The following is an 18,279-nucleotide window of genomic DNA, read 5'->3' on the forward strand; positions in this document are numbered from 1 at the left end:
CATCATATACAGCCCCCAGTCACCCCCCTTCATCATATACAGGCCCCAGTCACCCCTCCTTCATCATATACAGCCCCCAGTCACCCCCCTTCATCATATACAGGCCCCAGTCACCCCCCCTTCATCATATACAGGCCCCAGTCACCCCCCCTTCATCATATACAGGCCCCAGTCACCCCCCCTTCATCATATACAGCCCCCAGTCACCCCCCTTCATCATATACAGGCCCCAGTCACCCCCCCTTCATCATATACAGCCCCCAGTCACCCCCCTTCATCATATACAGGCCAAAGTCACCCCCCTTCATCATGTACAGCCCCAGTCACCCCCCCTTCATTGTGTACAGCCCCCACTCACCCCCTCCCCCCATTTAATTCATTTTATAAATAAAAAAAATAAAAAAAGTTCCCCATACTTACCTCACAGCCGGCTGGCTCCCCAGCAGCGCCTCTGCCTTCAGCGTCGTCCGGGACATGTCGGCGCGTGCACGATGACGTCATCGCGCACGCCCGACACCTAACCCGGAAGTACAGCCGGAGGGAGCCGGAGCTGAGCAGCCGTCAAGGTGACGGCCGTGCACAGCTCCCGGCCCCGGCCGGCCTCATAGAATGTGACGCGGGCAGCTGTTTGCTGCCGGCGGCGTCACAGCACAGGGCCCAGCCCGCCCCTGCTCCCTGGGCCCCCAAAAAACCTTGGGCCCGGGGCGACCGCCCCATCCGCCCCTATTGAGATCCGCCATTGGGTGGTGGGATATTCAATCTCTTTGCAACTTTACGTTGGAATATTTTTCTGAAATTGTTCCACATTTTTAGATACGATTATTCACAGATTGGTGAACCTCCGACGATATTCGCTTCTGAGAGACTCTGCCTCTCTGACATACCATTTTTACACACATAGAAAATGCAGACTCCGGATTAAGATCCAGAATGAAGAAGAGTATGCAAAAGGTGATAAAATCAAATCTTAATTAATTATTCAGTAATAACATTAAAATATAAAATACATTAGCTGCCTTATGTCAACTGGAGAACACAGCAACACGTATAAATTACAAATACTAAAAGTGTACTAGACACAATACATAAATTTACATTGGTTTTCATGTGAGGTTACATGTATAATTTACACTTTTTTTTTCTTCTCGTAAGCTTTGGTTAAGTGTGGGAACGTGTACATGCAGCAAGTTAAGAAGGTGCTTGGTGCATCTTACATGGAGAAGTATTTCACTCACAAATTGCATATTGCTTAATGATGTATGTCTATTGGATATAACGCATTTTCAGTAGAGCAATCCAGAGTTAAATCCGGCGCCTTCAGAAGAAGACAGGCAAAACGGGCATCGGGGTGAGGGACACAGCCAGCATTCACATATCCTTTGGCTTTCATGTAGGTAATCTTCTTGGACCATATCCTTATCCACTCATTAAACACTGGATTTCTCTACTGAATAAGCACTATATTTTTTTATTTTATCGTCTTTTGCATACACTTCTTGATTCAGGATCCCAAACCAGAGTCTGTATTTGCAATGTGATGTGAAGTGTGAGCTTCGAGTATAAGGTCTCTTGGGCTAATATGTTTGTCAATTAGTAGGTACCCCAGCTGGGACTATAAAATATATTTCTTGGCTCCATTAACAGAATAGCACAACAAACCTCTATTTACATTTCAATTAGTACCACTTACTTTTCCAGCCTTTTGTTAACCCTAACCCAACTTTTTTGGAGATGTGTCGCTCCCATCAATTTCTAAATGAATTAATTTTTTCAAATGAAATGGAAAAATGTCTATCGTTCACCTTCTGATCTGTGTTCTGTTGTGAGTAAAATATGGCTTTTCCAAATCATTGAATTCTTGTTTTCTTTACACTTTACACAGTCACAACTTTTTTTTGGAATTAGGGTTTTAATTCTACATAACACTGTACAAGGCTCAATATTCCCAATATAACCACTCTACTAGACTAAATGAATACCTCCAGATCATGAACACATTATAGATTATACAAATATTGTAAATAACGCCACTTTACACCTCTGTAAACTATGTAAAAAGCACTATAAAAAGGCCAGTATTTCCACCAGAAAGTGACCATATCGTAGTAAATAACAGCTCAGGAAATTTCAGCTATTTCAGTGCAGTTACAGATGGAACGTCATTTTTATCCCATTTCCATCTGGTTCAAACCTCCATAGGGATTTCTTGACAACTTCTATCTGTGACACAGGTGCATTTTACTTCTCACATTGCCAACCTACAGAAACTCTGCATCCTAAGCATGTATCCTATACTTGCCCAGAAATATTGCTCCTAGTAAAGCCCATTAGTGTTCCCATACAGTATGATTCCCCTAATTATTCCCATAGCTCTCCCTATACAGCAATGTCTGACAAAGACATGAACAGTCTATAATTTTAAGGGTAGGTTAATTTTAACATTGAGAGTTCTGCCTCCTACAGACCTGTTAGACGCTCCTAATGAACTCGTTACCTTCATTAAAGACAGCTGTCTTACATAGTCACCTTTATAAAAGACTCCTGTCCACAGACTCAATTAATCAGTCAGACTCTAATCATTACAACATGGGTAAGACCAAACAGCTTTCTAAGGATGTCAGGGACGAGATCATAGACCTGCACAAAGCTGGAATGGGATACAAAACCATAAGTAAGATGCTGGGTGAGAAGGATGCAACTGTTGGTGCAATAGTAAGAAAATGGAAGAAATACAAAATGACTGCCAATCGACATCGATCTGGGGCAGCATGCAAAATCTCACCCTGTGGGCTATCTTTGATCATGAGGAAGGTGAGAGATCAGCCTAAAACTACACGGGGGTGAACTTGTTAATGATGTCAAGACAGCTGGGACCACAGTCACCAAGAAAACCATTGGTAACACATTACACCGCAAAGGTTTAAAATCCTGCAGTACCCGCAAGGTCCCCCTGCTCAAGAAGGCACATGTGCAGGCAAGTCTGAAGCTTGCCAATGAATACCTGGATGATACTGTGAGTGATTGGGAGAAGGTGCTGTGGTCAGGTGAGACAAAAATTGAGGTCTTTGGCATTAACTCAACTCACTGTGTTTAGAGGAAGAGGAATGCTGCCTATGACACAAAGAACACTGTACCCACTGTCAAGCATGGAGGTGGAAACATTATGTTTCCCTGCTAAGGGCACAGGACTACTTCATCGCATCAATGGGAGAATGGATGGAGCCATGTACCATAAAATCCTGAGTGACAACCTCTTTCCCTCCGCCAGGACATTAAAAAAGTTTCGTCGTTGGGTCTTCCAGCAAGACAATGACCCAAAACATACAGCCAAGGCCACAAAGGAGTGGCTCAAAAAGAAGGACATTAAGGTGATGGAGTGGCCTAGTCAGTCTCCAGACCTTAATCTCATAGAAAACTTGGAGGGAGTTGAAGCTCCGAGTTGCCAAGTGACTGCCTCAAAATCTTAATGATTTAGAAAGATCTGCAAAGAGGAGTGGACCAAAATTCCTCCTGACATGTGAGCAAACCTCATCATCAACTACAAAAAACGTCTGACTGCTGTGCTTGCCAACAAGGGTTTTGCCACCAAGTATTAAGTCTTGTTTGCCAGAGGGATCAAATACTTATTTCTCACTGCAAAATGCAATTTTATTTTTGATATTCTATCTCTCAATGTTAAAATTAACCTATCCTTAACATTATAGACTATTCATGTCTTTGTCAGTGGGCAAACTTACAAAATTAGCAAGGGATCAAATAATTATTTCCTTCACTGTATAAGTTGTGTGGAGTGAATGGTAAACTATGTCCTGCGGCCTTTGGTACTATATTGTGTAGATATGTGTTATAATGTGAATCACCTTCTATTGTGATATGGTATTGTATAAAGTATAGGGTAACACATAGGTTAAGATTTAGGACATAAGGAAGTGACTATAGGGCAAAATAGACTGTGAAAAGCATTGTAAGTGTAATATGCTTAGTGTATAGAAATGTATTGCATAGTGTCTGTGAGGTAAATCTGCCCAATCACAGATTGTCGGGACAGATATACGGTAGTTAAAATTCGGGACTACTTTAAAGCATCGTGGGAGGGGTAAATCACAGTAAAAAAGGAACTGCTTCCTGTTTTGGAAGGCGTTCCTTAGCTAGTAGTGTGACAAGGTCAAGTTCAATGTGCAGGGGCTGATAACAAAAGCGAGTATGTAATGTTTTGGGTGGTATGAGGCCTTACAAAATTCCTTGTGGACATTCCTGTAAGGCCTGATACAGGTGCTATGGAGAGCACCTCAACCCTTTTCGTACAGAGAAAGATGGATGTGGAACCGCATGTGGGGAATGTAACGGATCTTAGGTGTACTGCGGAACTGGACAGGGAATCCCTAGGGCTAACACGATCCATGAACAGAGGGATGGTACAGAAAGAATGGATAGAAATGCTGAAAATGAACTGTATTAAGGAAGAAGAAATGAGGAGTGTTGTGCCCAATACTGCATGTTACAATTTGATGACTTTGAACTGACCAGTAAACTGGCGACAGTGGAGGCCTGCAGTCTACAAATGAGTGTAACGCACCCCACAAATGACAGCACATTGGGCCTGAGACACGATTTTCCTGTAAAGTGCCAGGGCATCATAGAGCAGCAGCTCATCCATGGCTACCACCCTCCGGTACCTTACAAGTGGTGTAGTCGGCAGGATGGAATCATGCATCAAGAAGACTTGACGGATGCGGGGAAGGTTCCTGTAAATAGAATGATAGGACCGCAGTTGAGCACAAAGTTTCAGTAAGTAGCGTAAAACGTCGAGAAACACCCACCCATCGTGAGCGCGTCAAAGTCAAAAAGGGAGCTGTCACTATTCTAATGCAGGGAAGGGTCCTGTAAAGAGAAAGATGGGGACCGCAGTTGAGCACAAAATTGCAGTAAGTAGCGCGAAACGATGAGACAGACCCACCCATCATGAGCACGTCAAAGGCAAAAGGGCATTGTCACTTCTCTGTTGCCGGGTGTCTCGGGACCAGGGACTCCTTCCCTGGCCCTAAAGCTAGGAGCACCCTAGCTCGCCCTGTCCCCAGATTACTTCTGATGGTGAAGATTCAGGGGCCACATACGTTATCTTAGCTCCTGTACTCAGTCTGAACTCTTCCCCCATCCAGGGAAGAGGGGAGTAGTAGTGTACCATAATACACCAACCGGACTAACAAGGTAATATGAACAGGGAAGCGAAAAACACCAAACATACAAATATACTGTCATGATCTGAAGTGATCTGACAGTTTTAAATCACTGGGTGAACTTTTTTTACTTTGGAAAGTTCCAAGGTGTCTTGACTGTCCCGAGTGGTATTGCACTTTAGGGTTTTTTGCACTTAATTATGTATCAGGTGTTACACCCTATAAAGGTGTGCTAGAGGTGTGCAATCACTGCCTGTGATATTGTGAGTTTGTGTTCACTCTGTTTTTGGAGAGCCTGGATGAAGGATGGAGCTGGTGAGGAGTCCTGCGCAGCTTAGCCAGGGGGGATGTGTTTCAGCTATGGTGTCTGGACGAAGGGCTGGCATGGCGTGGTGGGGTCGCAGTGATGGTGTCAGCGGGAAGTGTCTGCATGGGCTGGTGGAGTGGCGACTATGGAGAGTGGCACTCACCATGTGGGACTTGGCCGCTGAGCTGGACTCAAGCATGCTCGACTTCGTGTCAGCAGCTGAACTCATCCTTGGGGCTCTGGTACTAAGCAGCTGCAACTGGTGTTGGACTCTGCTCCGAGGCTGCACTAAGGTGAAGGATCCTGTTATGGTGATGGATCCGGGTGGAGGAGAAGATGCACTCAGGTGGAGGGCTCTGTTGCTAGGAGCGCACGCAACAGAGCAAAGCTAAGTGGTGTTTCCCCTGTATTGTCTCTTTCCTCATGTGTGTTATTAGTGCAGTGGTGGGATTAGTCTCCGCACCGACCCATTCCCTAGTGAGGGTTTAGGTTCAGGGTGAGCAAGGGCGTTGAGGTACGCGTGCGGCGCCCGGTGTGAAACCGGCATAGGGAACGTTAGGAGTGCAGGGACACTGGCTCAGGGGAGCTCAGGAGGTCTCCAATTCCCTTTTCCCTATTGCAGGGCCCACCATTGTTAAAGTTTCCCAGGTTCCCCCTTTATTATTTGATTATTGTATGTATAACGTGTAATACCTAAATTCGCCAGGTGGAGGCGGCGTATCCACCTGCACGTTTTTATTATTTAAATACGCCCCACTGGAGGCGGTGTATCCAGGGTCACGTGTGTTCTGGGTTCGCCTTGCGGTATCATCTGCGACCTGACACACGTGACCATGACATATACACACTCATTAAACAGAAGAATGCATCAGGGAGTGGAGAATTGGGTTACACCAATGTAGGAGAAGAAAGGGAATTATGACACACTCAAAACCTAGCAACAGTCATAGATAAACCCACCAAAAGCCTTCTCCTATAATAACCACTAACATCCTTCAGCCAAGCAGCATAAACCTGCTCTGACAATGAGTGCTAGCCAGGGCCTAGTTTATATAGGAGATGGGAGTGGCTAACAGTGCACAGCTGAGAGTCTAAACTTCCAGGAGCTCTCAGCAGAGCAGATTAACCCCTGCACTGCCAAAAGAAATTTAAACTGGTTAATAAGAAGGTGTGCTTCTAATCAGTGCAGTAGGGGAAATCGGATGCTGCCATCTTCTGGCTCTTCTCTGTTGCGGTAAACCCTGAGAAAGAAGATCTATAGTGGCTTTATTACCAGGATGACTGGCCAAAACCAAATCATGATATTCACTCTCAGATGGAGATTCACAGGCATAAACAGTTTATCTAACAGACAGACAGCAGGGGCGTCCCCCTGAGCATCAACAACCTGTTTCTCAAGATTGGAGTATATAGATACAATAACCATCTTTTTAGAGTATAGGAACCGGTTCACAGTTATCTCTACCCCAGGAAAACAATGAGATAAGGCATCCGCCTTAATGTTCTTGTTCCCTGGGCCTATATGTAACAAAAAAGTTAAACCTGGTGAAGAACAATGCCCATCTTGCCTGTTGAGGCGTTAAGACGTTTCGCAGTCTCTAGATATCTGAGACTCTTATGATCAGTGGCGGATTATAATGAGGTCAATTTGGGCAGTTGCCCCGGGCCCAGTGGGGTTAAGGGGCCCACAGCCCAGGCCAGTAAATTGCCCCATTATAATCCGCCACCGTGCAGGGCCGGATTATAGGCGGGGCTTCAGCCCCGGGGCCCCCACCACAAGAGCCTCTAAGGGGGCCCCCACCACATTCCTGCTGGCTGCTGCAATGGCACTCCATCTTCTCCCCACCTAAAAGTGAGTGACCGTGGGGGCGGCATTATGTGCTCTGCTACCAGAAGCATCTACAAGTAGCCTGAACGCTGATGCTGCTGGTAGCGTGCAAAGGCTTGTGAATGTGATGAGATCACAGGAGGGAAGGTGTCAGGGCCCCAGATCATGTGACCCCTGTCTCCTCCCCTCCTGTGACCTCATCACAGGTCCTGTGCGCACAGCACAGAGAGCAGCCATGTATGTGGAGTGTGGCTCTGCGGGTGGAGGTAGGTGCTGGAGGCTCCATTATTCTCTATGTGGAGTGCGGCTCTGCGGGTGGAGGTAGGTGCTGGAGGCTCCATTATTCTATATGTGGAGTGCGGCTCTGCGGGTGGAGGTCGGTGCTGGAGGCTCCATTATTCTCTATGTGGAGTGCGGCTCTGCGGGTGGAGGTCGGTGCTGGAGGCCCCATTATTCTCTATGTGGAGTGCGGCTCTGCGGGTGGAGGTAGGTGCTGGAGGCTCCATTATTCTCTATGTGGAGTGCGGCTCTGCGGGTGGAGGTAGGTGCTGGAGGCCCCATTATTCTCTATGTGGAGTGCGGCTCTGCGGGTGGAGGTAGGTGCTGGAGGCTCCATTATTCTCTATGTGGAGTGCGGCTCTGCGGGTGGAGGTCGGTGCTGGAGGCTCCATTATTCTCTATGTGGAGTGCGGCTCTGCGGGTGGAGGTCGGTGCTGGAGGCTCCAATATTCTCTATGTGGAGTGCGGCTCTGCGGGTGGAGGTAGGTGCTGGAGGCCCCATTATTCTCTATGTGGAGTGCGGCTCTGCGGGTGGAGGTAGGTGCTGGAGGCTCCATTATTCTCTATGTGGAGTGCGGCTCTGCGGGTGGAGGTCGGTGCTGGAGGCTCCATTATTCTCTATGTGGAGTGCGGCTCTGCGGGTGGAGGTCGGTGCTGGAGGCTCCAATATTCTCTATGTGGAGTGCGGCTCTGCGGGTGGAGGTCGGTGCTGGAGGCTCCATTATTCTCTATGTGGAGTGCGGCTCTGCGGGTGGAGGTCGGTGCTGGAGGCTCCATTATTCTCTATGTGGAGTGCGGGTGGTGGTCAGTGCTGGAGGCTCCATTATTCTCTATGTGGAGTGCGGCTCTGCGGGTGGAGGTCGGTGCTGGAGGCTCCATTATTCTCTATGTGGAGTGCGGCTCTGCGGGTGGAGGTCGGTGCTGGAGGCTCCATTATTCTCTATGTGGAGTGTGGCTCTGCGGGTGGAGGTCGGTGCTGGAGGCCCCATTATTCTCTATGTGGAGTGCGGCTCTGCGGGTGGAGGTAGGTGCTGGAGGCTCCATTATTCTCTATGTGGAGTGTGGCTCTGCGGGTGGAGGTCGGTGCTGGAGGCTCCATTATTCTCTATGTGGAGTGTGGCTCTGCGGGTGGAGGTCGGTGCTGGAGGCCCCATTATTCTCTATGTGGAGTGCGGCTCTGCGGGTGGAGGTAGGTGCTGGAGGCTCCATTATTCTCTATGTGGAGTGCGGCTCTGCGGGTGGAGGTCGGTGCTGGAGGCTCCATTATTCTCTATGTGGAGTGCGGGTGGAGGTAGGTGCTGGAGGCTCCATTATTCTCTATGTGGAGTGTGGCTCTGCGGGTGGAGGTCGGTGCTGGAGGCTCCATTATTCTCTATGTGGAGTGCGGCTCTGCGGGTGGAGGTAGGTGCTGGAGGCTCCATTATTCTCTGTGTGGAGTGCGGCTCTGCGGGTGGAGGTCGGTGCCGGAGGCTCCATTATTCTCTATGTGGAGTGCGGCTCTGCGGGTGGAGGTCGGTGCTGGAGGCTCCATTATTCTCTATGTGGAGTGCGGCTCTGCGGGTGGAGGTCGGTGCTGGAGGCTCCATTATTCTCTATGTGGAGTGCGGCTCTGTGGGTGGAGGTCGGTGCTGGAGGCCCCATTATTCTCTATGAGGAGTGCGGCTCTGCGGGTGGAGGTCGGTGCTGGAGGCCCCATTATTCTCTATGTGGAGTGAGGCTCTGCGGGTGGAGGTCAGTGCTGGCGGCCCCATTATTCTCTATGTGGAGTGCGGCTCTGCGGGTGGAGGTCGGTGCCGGAGGCTCCATTATTCTCTATGTGGAGTGTGGCTCTGCGGGTGGAGGTCGGTGCTGGAGGCCCCATTATTCTCTATGTGGAGTGCGGCTCTGCGGGTGGAGGTAGGTGCTGGAGGCCCCATTATTCTCTATGTGGAGTGCGGCTCTGCGGGTGGAGGTCGGTGCTGGAGGCCCCATTATCCTCTATGTGGAGTGGGGCTCTGCGGGTGGATGTAGGTGCTGGAGGCCCCATTATTCTCTATGTGGAGTGCGGGTGGAGGTCGGTGCCGGAGGCTCCATTATTCTCTATGTGGAGTGTGGCTCTGCGGGTGGAGGTCGGTGCTGGAGGTTCCATTATTCCCTATGTGGAGTGCGGCTCTGCGGGTGGAGGTCGGTGCTGGAGGCCCCATTATCCTCTTTGTGGAGTGGGGCTCTGCGGGTGGAGGTCGGTGCTGGAGGCCCCATTATTCTCTATGTGGTGTGCGGGTGGAGGTCGGTGCCGGAGGCTCCATTATTCTCTATGTGGAGTGTGGCTCTGCGGGTGGAGGTCGGTGCTGGAGGCCCCATTATTCTCTATGAGGAATGCGGCTCTGCGGGTGGAGGTCGGTGCTGGAGGCTCCATTATTCTCTATGTGGAGTGCGGCTCTGCGGGTGGAGGTCGGTGCTGGAGGCCCCATTATTCTCTATGTGGAGTGCGGCTCTGCGGGTGGAGGTCGGTGCTGGAGGCCCCATTATTCTCTATGTGGAGTGCGGCTCTGCGGGTGGAGGTCGGTGCTGGAGGCCCCATTATTCTCTATGTAGAGTGTGGCTCTACGATTCGTGACCCCCGTCACGTGACGAGGGGGGCCCACAGAGTCTGAACTGCCCCGGGCCCTGGCTACCCTTAATCCACCCCTGCTTATGATCCATGATTACCATAACCGAATGAACTGCCCCCCTCCAGAAAATCATGCCACTCTTCAAAGGCCCACTTGATTGCCAAGAGTTTCCTGTTACCAATGTCAATTTCCCTACGCAAATGACAGTTTTTTTTAGAAAGGTATGCACAGGGTCCCATTTCCAAGAAGACGCACCTTGCGACAATACAGCTCCCACTTCAGACGCGTCAATTTCTACAATAAAAGGCTGTATGAGAATCGGTGCAGATGCAAAACACTCCTTCAAGGTATCGAAAGAGGTCCGGGATGAGAGGGAGCGGATACAGATCCCAGACTGTGATCTTATTGAGTTAGCGGAAATCTAGGCAGAGGTTTCGTAACCCCCTGTCTTTCTTCTTTACAGAAAAACCCTGCTGCAATAGGGGATGAGAATGGTCTGATATGACCCTTACCCAAACTTTCCCCGATAGCGATATAGTCCGTCATGGTCTGCCTCTCTGGCTGCTGGCGACCGCGGGCAGGTCGCAGCCGCGGGCTGGAGCAAGGCGGCAGCGGCCGCTGGTCGACGCGGTGCCGTCCCACTGATGTCCAGGGGAGTGTATCTCCTGCCTCTGGCCTCCTTCCTGGCTCCGGTGAGTAGCTCTGGCTCTCAGTCACTCCCACGGTCTACTGCTCCTTCTGTCCCGTTCTGCTGACTCACTCTGACTCCCATTCCCCGCCCCTTTTATACCGGCTCCTCCCCCAGCCTGTCTGTCAGTCTTACCAGTCCATCCCTGAACTCTGTCCCCCGGAAACAGTTTCCCCCGGAACCTAGATGACGGTCCCCTTGGTTCCGGCCCGGACATTCGGCAGGGGCCCTTCCTCCCACACTAGTCTACCACAAGGTTGTGCACAGTGTGTCAAGGAAGACCAAGAACCACAGCAGGAGAGGGCAAACCCTCTAGCACATAACAGTCAATACCTTTTGAGTGAATGGCCCCTACTTGTAAATGTAACCCCTGGACAGCTTGAGTAAAATACCACTTTCTCTAGGGTTTAGAGTCGATGGCTAATATGGGTATAGGTGTGGATGGTGTTTGTGGTTTGAGGCCCTGGACCTGGACGAACCTAGCGTCGATCAAGTTACACCCCGCCCCGGGGCGTGGCTATGTAGTGAGCGAGAGAGGACGCTTGGTGGGAGAGCTCCTCAGAATCCTGCATTATCCTGGACCTTGGACCCTTTCTTCTCGGTTTGTCTGGGGCTGCCTGGACCCCTTTGGACAGTGGGACCCCCCTGGACCCCCACAGGAGGACGTGAGCGGCTTTTTATAAACGGGAGATCGGGGAGACTGGAGCGGGCGGTTGCTTCTCCACGAGGCGGCGGCCATCTTGGACGCGTGGCTCTGCTACTGAGGGCTGCAGCGTCGCTTGTACAGCTGCACCGCTGCTCGGGCAGTGAAGACATCGGCTGGCAGAACAAAGGAGACACGCGATGAGTGCCCTGAAAGATTGGGCCCTGCGTGTTCTTTCCCCTCCGTCACTTAATCGCTGCACCGGCCGGCGCTATCACTGTGGGAGGCTCTGCACACCCTCCCCCCACTGCGGCTGTCTCTGTGGGGACCCCTCTTCCTCCCCTGGCCGCAAGGAACTTTATACAGTACGAGTCACTGTACTCACAATTTCACGTGGCCCCCCCCTCTCTGTGGCTTGAGCTATAATTATTCATTAATAGTCCTGCTGTGCTTACTGTCTGCGGTGGACATTTCAGAAGCATATACCTCCAGCTATCTCACTAGATCACGCTGCAGCTAATCATGAGTAGATTTAAGGGGTCGGAAGCAGCAGAGAAGCTAAAGGAGTATGCAAGACCCGATCCCTCTGAAAGTGCACGACCTCTTAGAAATACCTCCTCTCAAGTTTAACGTAAAAATCGTCCTTTGGGGAGTGAGGAGAGGGCTGAGCAAGAGGAATTGACCCTTAAGCAGGCGTCTGAGCAATTGATGCAGGCTATCTCCCTCACCAGAACATCCCTGACGGAGAAAATTGAGGATGTTTACATGGAGGTGGTGAGACTTCGTCAAGATATGCAGGCCATGAAGGGACGCATTACAGAGGTGGAGACGAGGGTGTCCAAGGTGGAGGATATCATTACACCTATGGAGGCTAAATTAACAAAAGTGGCGGGCTCCATGAATGCTTGGAAGCAGAAGGCGGATGACTTGGAGAACAGAATGCGTCGAAATAATATTCGCATCATTGGTCTGCCTGAGCGCTCGGAAGGTCAGCATCCTGAGCAGTTTCTGGAAGATTGGCTTAAGACCTCCCTGGGAGATGGATTCTCTTCAGTGTTCGCTATTGAAAGAGCTCATAGGGTCCCTACAAAACCCCTGCCTTCGGGGGCCCCACCTCGGCCTATCCTGGCACGCCTCCTCAATTGTAAAGACAGAGATACCATTCTGCGTCTTGCAAGACTAAAAAGTCCCATCAAGTTCAATAATGCTGTGATCTCCATTTTCCCGGACTTTTCCATGGAACTGCAGAAGCAGCGGGCACAATTCATCGAGGTCAAGAAACGGCTCAGAGAAAGAAACATTTTGTACTCAATGATATATCCGGCCCGGCTCCGGGTTGTTCAGGTACCTCCGTGTTCTTCACGGATCCAGTGGAGGTGACTGAATGGCTGCGGTCCCATAGGGGATCCCCTGCGAAAGAATCCTAATGTGACGGCTGTTAATTTGGATCCTTTTAATCAAAGGTCTAATTGGAGCTCTCTCGGCGGGTATCCAGTTACCAACAATACCGGACACTGTGTTCAGTGATGGTATCCCCTTGCTTATTTTTTGATGGGGGCGAGAGACTGTGCTCCTATATTACTAGGTTCTTGTTCTGTTTTTTCTTTTTCAAAAGTTTTAGTTTTTATAGTTATTTCGGTAGATGCCGCAGCCGATGCCAATTTTGTTATCTAGGTGATATCTGCATTCTGTTCGGGCACCACTATGCAATATATTTGAATGGGCGGGAATGGGTTCTGAATTGATATGTATGACCTGGAATGTAAGAGGCATAAAAACCCCTTGGAAGAAAACTAAGGTGTTCTCACAAATTAGACAATAGCGCCCTCACATTGTGGCTCTGGTTGAGACGCACCTGACCAGGGATACAGTTCGGTGTGTGCAAAAACCGTGGGTACAATGGTTTAGACATGCTTTTCACACCAGCTATTCAAGGGGGGTTTCACTGTTAATACATAAAGATGTTTGGTGGGAAACCAGGGAGGCCCGGAAAGATCCTGAGGGACGGTTTGTGTTTGTACATGCGCTGATCAACTCTCAGAAATATGTTATTCTGTGTATTTACAACCCCCCCCCCGGCCAATATGGCAATTATCCAGAAGGCACTGAGTTTTGCCCTGAATTACCCAGATGCACAGGTCATTTGTATGGGAGAATTTAATTTGGTCATGAATAATCATCTTGATAAACTGAGACTGGGTGATGGAATACAGAGTGGGACCCCCCCCCGGCTACATCCCAGCCGTCACAATTTATGGCAGGTAGTGGGTGGCTGGATCTAGGGAGAATGCGCCATCCTGAGACAAGGGCGTATATTTGCCATTCCTGCACTAAACGCTCCCTATCTCGCAAAGATTACATCTTTGGATCCGGAAGCCTAGCGACATGGGTGGATGATATTGAACATGGCACTATGGGGATTTCAGACCATAGTCCGGTTATTCTTAAACTTAAATACGGACCATTGAATAATAGGATAACATGGAAACTGAACACTTTTTGGCTGAAGTTGATAAAACCGCCCGATAGAACGATAGATCAGTTACGTTGCTTCGTGTCGTCCCACCCTGAACCCCGAAATATTAATTTATTTTGGGACACCCTTAAAGCTTATCTAAGGGGTTGTTTATCCTCCACGATCTCTTACATTAAACGAGTGACATCGGAGGAGGATGGCGAGATGGAGCGACGTTTGAAAGATTCGGAGGCCGCCTATATATCTGACCAAACTAATTGTAATAGGGTGGAGTGGTTGACGGCTCAAAGGTTATATACTCAACATATTGACACTAAAACTAAACGTAAATTATTTTTTGCCCGACAATCTTATTTTGAGATGGGGAATTGGCAAGCAAATTTTTGGCTTACTTAGTGAGTCAACATAATATAACTAACACAATCTTACAGATTCGCAGTTCCGATGGGGCTTTAGCCTCTACAACTGAGGAAATACTGAAAAGCTTTTATGATTATTATAGTTCATTGTACAATTCTAAGTCTGATGTCGATAGCCCGGGATGTCTAAATTATCTGTCCGATATAGAGTTTCCCACACTAAGTCCTTCCCAGCAGGCCTTTATGGATGCTGAGCTTACTCTGGAGGAGATAGAGGATGCCATGAAAGATATGGCCTCTGGGAAGGCCCCTGGACCGGATGGATTTCCTATCGAATTGTACAGGAAATATCAGGAGATGCTGGCGCCTCTTTTGCTGAAGGTGTTTCGTGGGATTTGGGAGGGGGGATGTATGCCGGAATCCTTCTATGAGGCGAATATAATAGTTCTAAAAAAGGAGGGGAAGGACCCTTTAGATTGTGGATCTTATTGGCCCATATCATTAGTAAATGTGGATTATAAGATCTTTACGAAAATTTTGGCCCACAGGTTGGACTCAGTCATATTAGACCTCATACACTCTGCCCAAACTGGCTTTATGCCTGGTAAGAGCACCTCCTTCAGTATTAGACGAGTCCAGTCGGTGGTCCAATATAGCTCTCTGGTGTCGGACAATGAATGGGCATTGGCATCGCTCAATGTGGCCAAGGCCTTTGACTCTCTTGAATGGCTTTTTCTCCGTGCATGTCTGCAGAGGTATGGATTCGGTGATAAATTCCAAAAATGGGTCAGTATTTTATACATGAAGCCTAAGGCCCGGGTCATCGTAAATAGTTCCATATCTGAGCCCTTTTCATTACATAGGGAAACTCGTCAGGGGTGCCCCCTTTCCCCGGCCCTCTTTGCTCTTGCAATTGAGGCACTGGCAATTCGTATTAGATCTTCCCCTAATATTGCTGGTATAGAAATAGCGGGTCGAATTGACACCATAGGCCTATATGCTGACGATATGGTGATATTTATGGACAAAGCGGGAGAAACCCTGACAAGAGTGATCACTACTATAAATAAATTCAGTAAACATTCTGGCCTATATATAAACTGGGAGAAATCTGCTTTGATGCCTCTTTCCCATGCTCCAATACCATGATTTGAAACTCTCTCCTTACTACCCATTGTAGCCAGTTTCAAGTATTTGGGTGTCCATATTTCCCAAGGCAGTAAGTTCGATCTGCAACTTAACATACATCCACTGCTAGAGATGGTTAAGGCCAAATTTGCGATCTAGGGTAAACTTCCGCTGTCTGTAGCCGGACGTATTAATTTAATTAAAATGATATTACTCCCCAAGCTTAGCTATTTTCTCCAACATACTGCTGTAGTGGTGCCCAGATCCTTTTTCACTAATCTGAACTCCCAGATCACATCTTTCATATGGGGGAAAACTAGGCCCAAACTTAAACTGTCCACTCTGCAGAGACCCAAGAGGGGAGGGGGGGGCAGTGTTACCCGATTTCTTTCTGTATTTTTTGGCCGGACAGGCCAAAGCTATAAGTACATGGATGCCCGGTGGTCACCTCCCTAATTCTGAAGATCATCTGCTTCATGCCGCACAAGTTAGTTGCCCGCTAGGATTTTTGGAAATGAGGATAATAAATGTCCCTCGGCTGTTACCCCTGCTTCGTCTGGCATAGTCAGTGTGCAAGCAGATTAAAAGGGTGGTTGAATTTGAGGATATTGTAGCTGAGATGACTCTATGGAATAATGGTTACCTTTCAGCGTTACTTGAACACCCATCCGCTGAGTTTTGGGCTCAGTATAATGTTTTCACGATAGGTGATCTATATGATCATGGAACTCCGATATCTTTTGAACAACTGCACGTTAATTGCAATGTCCCGAGATCCCAGTTCTTTCGTTATTTACAACTAAGGTCAGCTTTTCAATCACATATAAGGTGTATAGGTATAGATACTGCTATTTCGTCTCTACCCTTGATAGGGATCCTTAAATCACAGGGCCCCCAAGGTCTCATCTCCTCTCTATATACATATATGTTGTCAGTGGGGACAGGATCCACCATAGTCTCCGTTAAGAAAAAATGGGAGAGGCTCATCCCGGATACACAGGGAGAGGAGTGGGAAGAAATCCTGGAGTCCTCAATCAGGGTATCTCCGTCTGTTAATAACAGGATGATACAATTATATATTATAAATCAATCATATTTGACTCCAACTCGACTCTTTAAGATGGGCCGATACCAATCATCGGAATGTTTGAGATGCCATTCAATAGATGCAGATTTTATTCATATGATCTGGTGTTGTCCTGTCGTTGCACAATATAGGAAGATAGGAAGGAAGTGACATCTTTATTAACATCCTTGGTACAAATTCCTGTTCCCCTTGAACCACTGGTCTGTTTGTTTGGGGTCTGGGATGAGGAGACACGGGGTCAATATGTTGGGATTTTCCTACGGGAGACGTGTTTCTGGCACGAAACGTACTGGCATTGCAGTGGACGCAGCGTCGGACTGGCCCACCGGGGAACCGGTGGATTCTCCGGTGGGCCCTGGCATCTGGTGGGCCCTGGCACCTGCAGGCATACAGGGCCAGCAGTTGCCTAGGGCCCCCGCTGCTCCAGGGGCCCCCAGCCAGTGGTGTGTCGCACACCATGCAGCTGCTATGGGGGCCCCTGCCAGCAGAGCAGCAGCGGGTGTCAGGAGGCAGGAGCCCCTGTCCCCGCTGCTAAAGAGAAATGAATATTCACTGCGAAGCAGTGAATCTCATTTCAGGTCTCCACCCCCAGAGGCCCCGCCCCCAGCCCAGTAAGCCGCTCTGCATCAGGGCCGGCGCCGCCCTCAGTCCTCTCTGCTCCTGACTCACAGCCAGTGCGCGATGACGTCACTACATCACGGACCCGCTGTGTGTCTGGCAGAGGGGGCAGCTCCTGACACTGAGGCCGGGATCAGCGTGGGAGCGAGGAGGAGAGGTGAGTATTGTGTTTTGTTTGTTTTTTATCTCTCTCTCGCTCTCTGTTTCTATCTATCTATCTATCTATCTCTATATATCTCTCATATCTATCTATCTTTCTATCTATCTCTATCTATTATCTATATCTATCTATCTCTATATCTATCTCTATCCATTATCTATATCTATCTATTTCTATATCTATCTCTATCTATCGCTCTATGTTTATATCTATCTTTCTATCTCTACATCTATCTCTATATCTATCTATCTCTATATCTTTCTATATATATATCTATATCTATCTATCTCTATATCTTTCTATATATATCTCTATATCTATCTATTATGTCTATTTATCTCTATATCTATTATTTCTATATTTATTATCTATCTAGCTACCATCTATATCTATCTATCTTTATCTATATATATCTCTATCTAATATCTATATCTATCTATCTCTATACCTATCTATCTATGTATCTATCCGTTATCTATCTCTATATCTTTTCTCTGTATCTATCTATCTCTATATCTATATCTCTCGCTATCTATCGCTCTATCTCTATATCTATATCTATCTCTATATCTATCTTTATATCTATATCTATATATCTATCTCTATCTATCTCTATATCTATTTCTCTCTATATCTATCTCTCTGTATATCTATCTATCGCTCTATCTATCTTTCTATCTATATATCTATCTATCTATCTATCTTTCTCTATCTATTTATCTCTATATCTTTTCTCTGTATCTATCTCTCTCTATCTCTATATCTATTATCTCTATATCTATATCTATTTCTCTCTATATCTCTCTCTATATCTATCTATCTATTTATCTCTATATCTATCTCTCTGTATATCTATCTATCTATCTTTCTATCTCTATATCTATCTTTCTCTATCTATCCATCTATTTATCTCTATCTATTATCTATATCTATCTCTA

Source organism: Dendrobates tinctorius, unplaced genomic scaffold, assembly GCF_039654945.1.
Source record: "Dendrobates tinctorius isolate UK_male_01 unplaced genomic scaffold, ASM3965494v1 ptg000384l, whole genome shotgun sequence".
Classification (NCBI taxonomy): domain Eukaryota; kingdom Metazoa; phylum Chordata; class Amphibia; order Anura; family Dendrobatidae; genus Dendrobates; species Dendrobates tinctorius.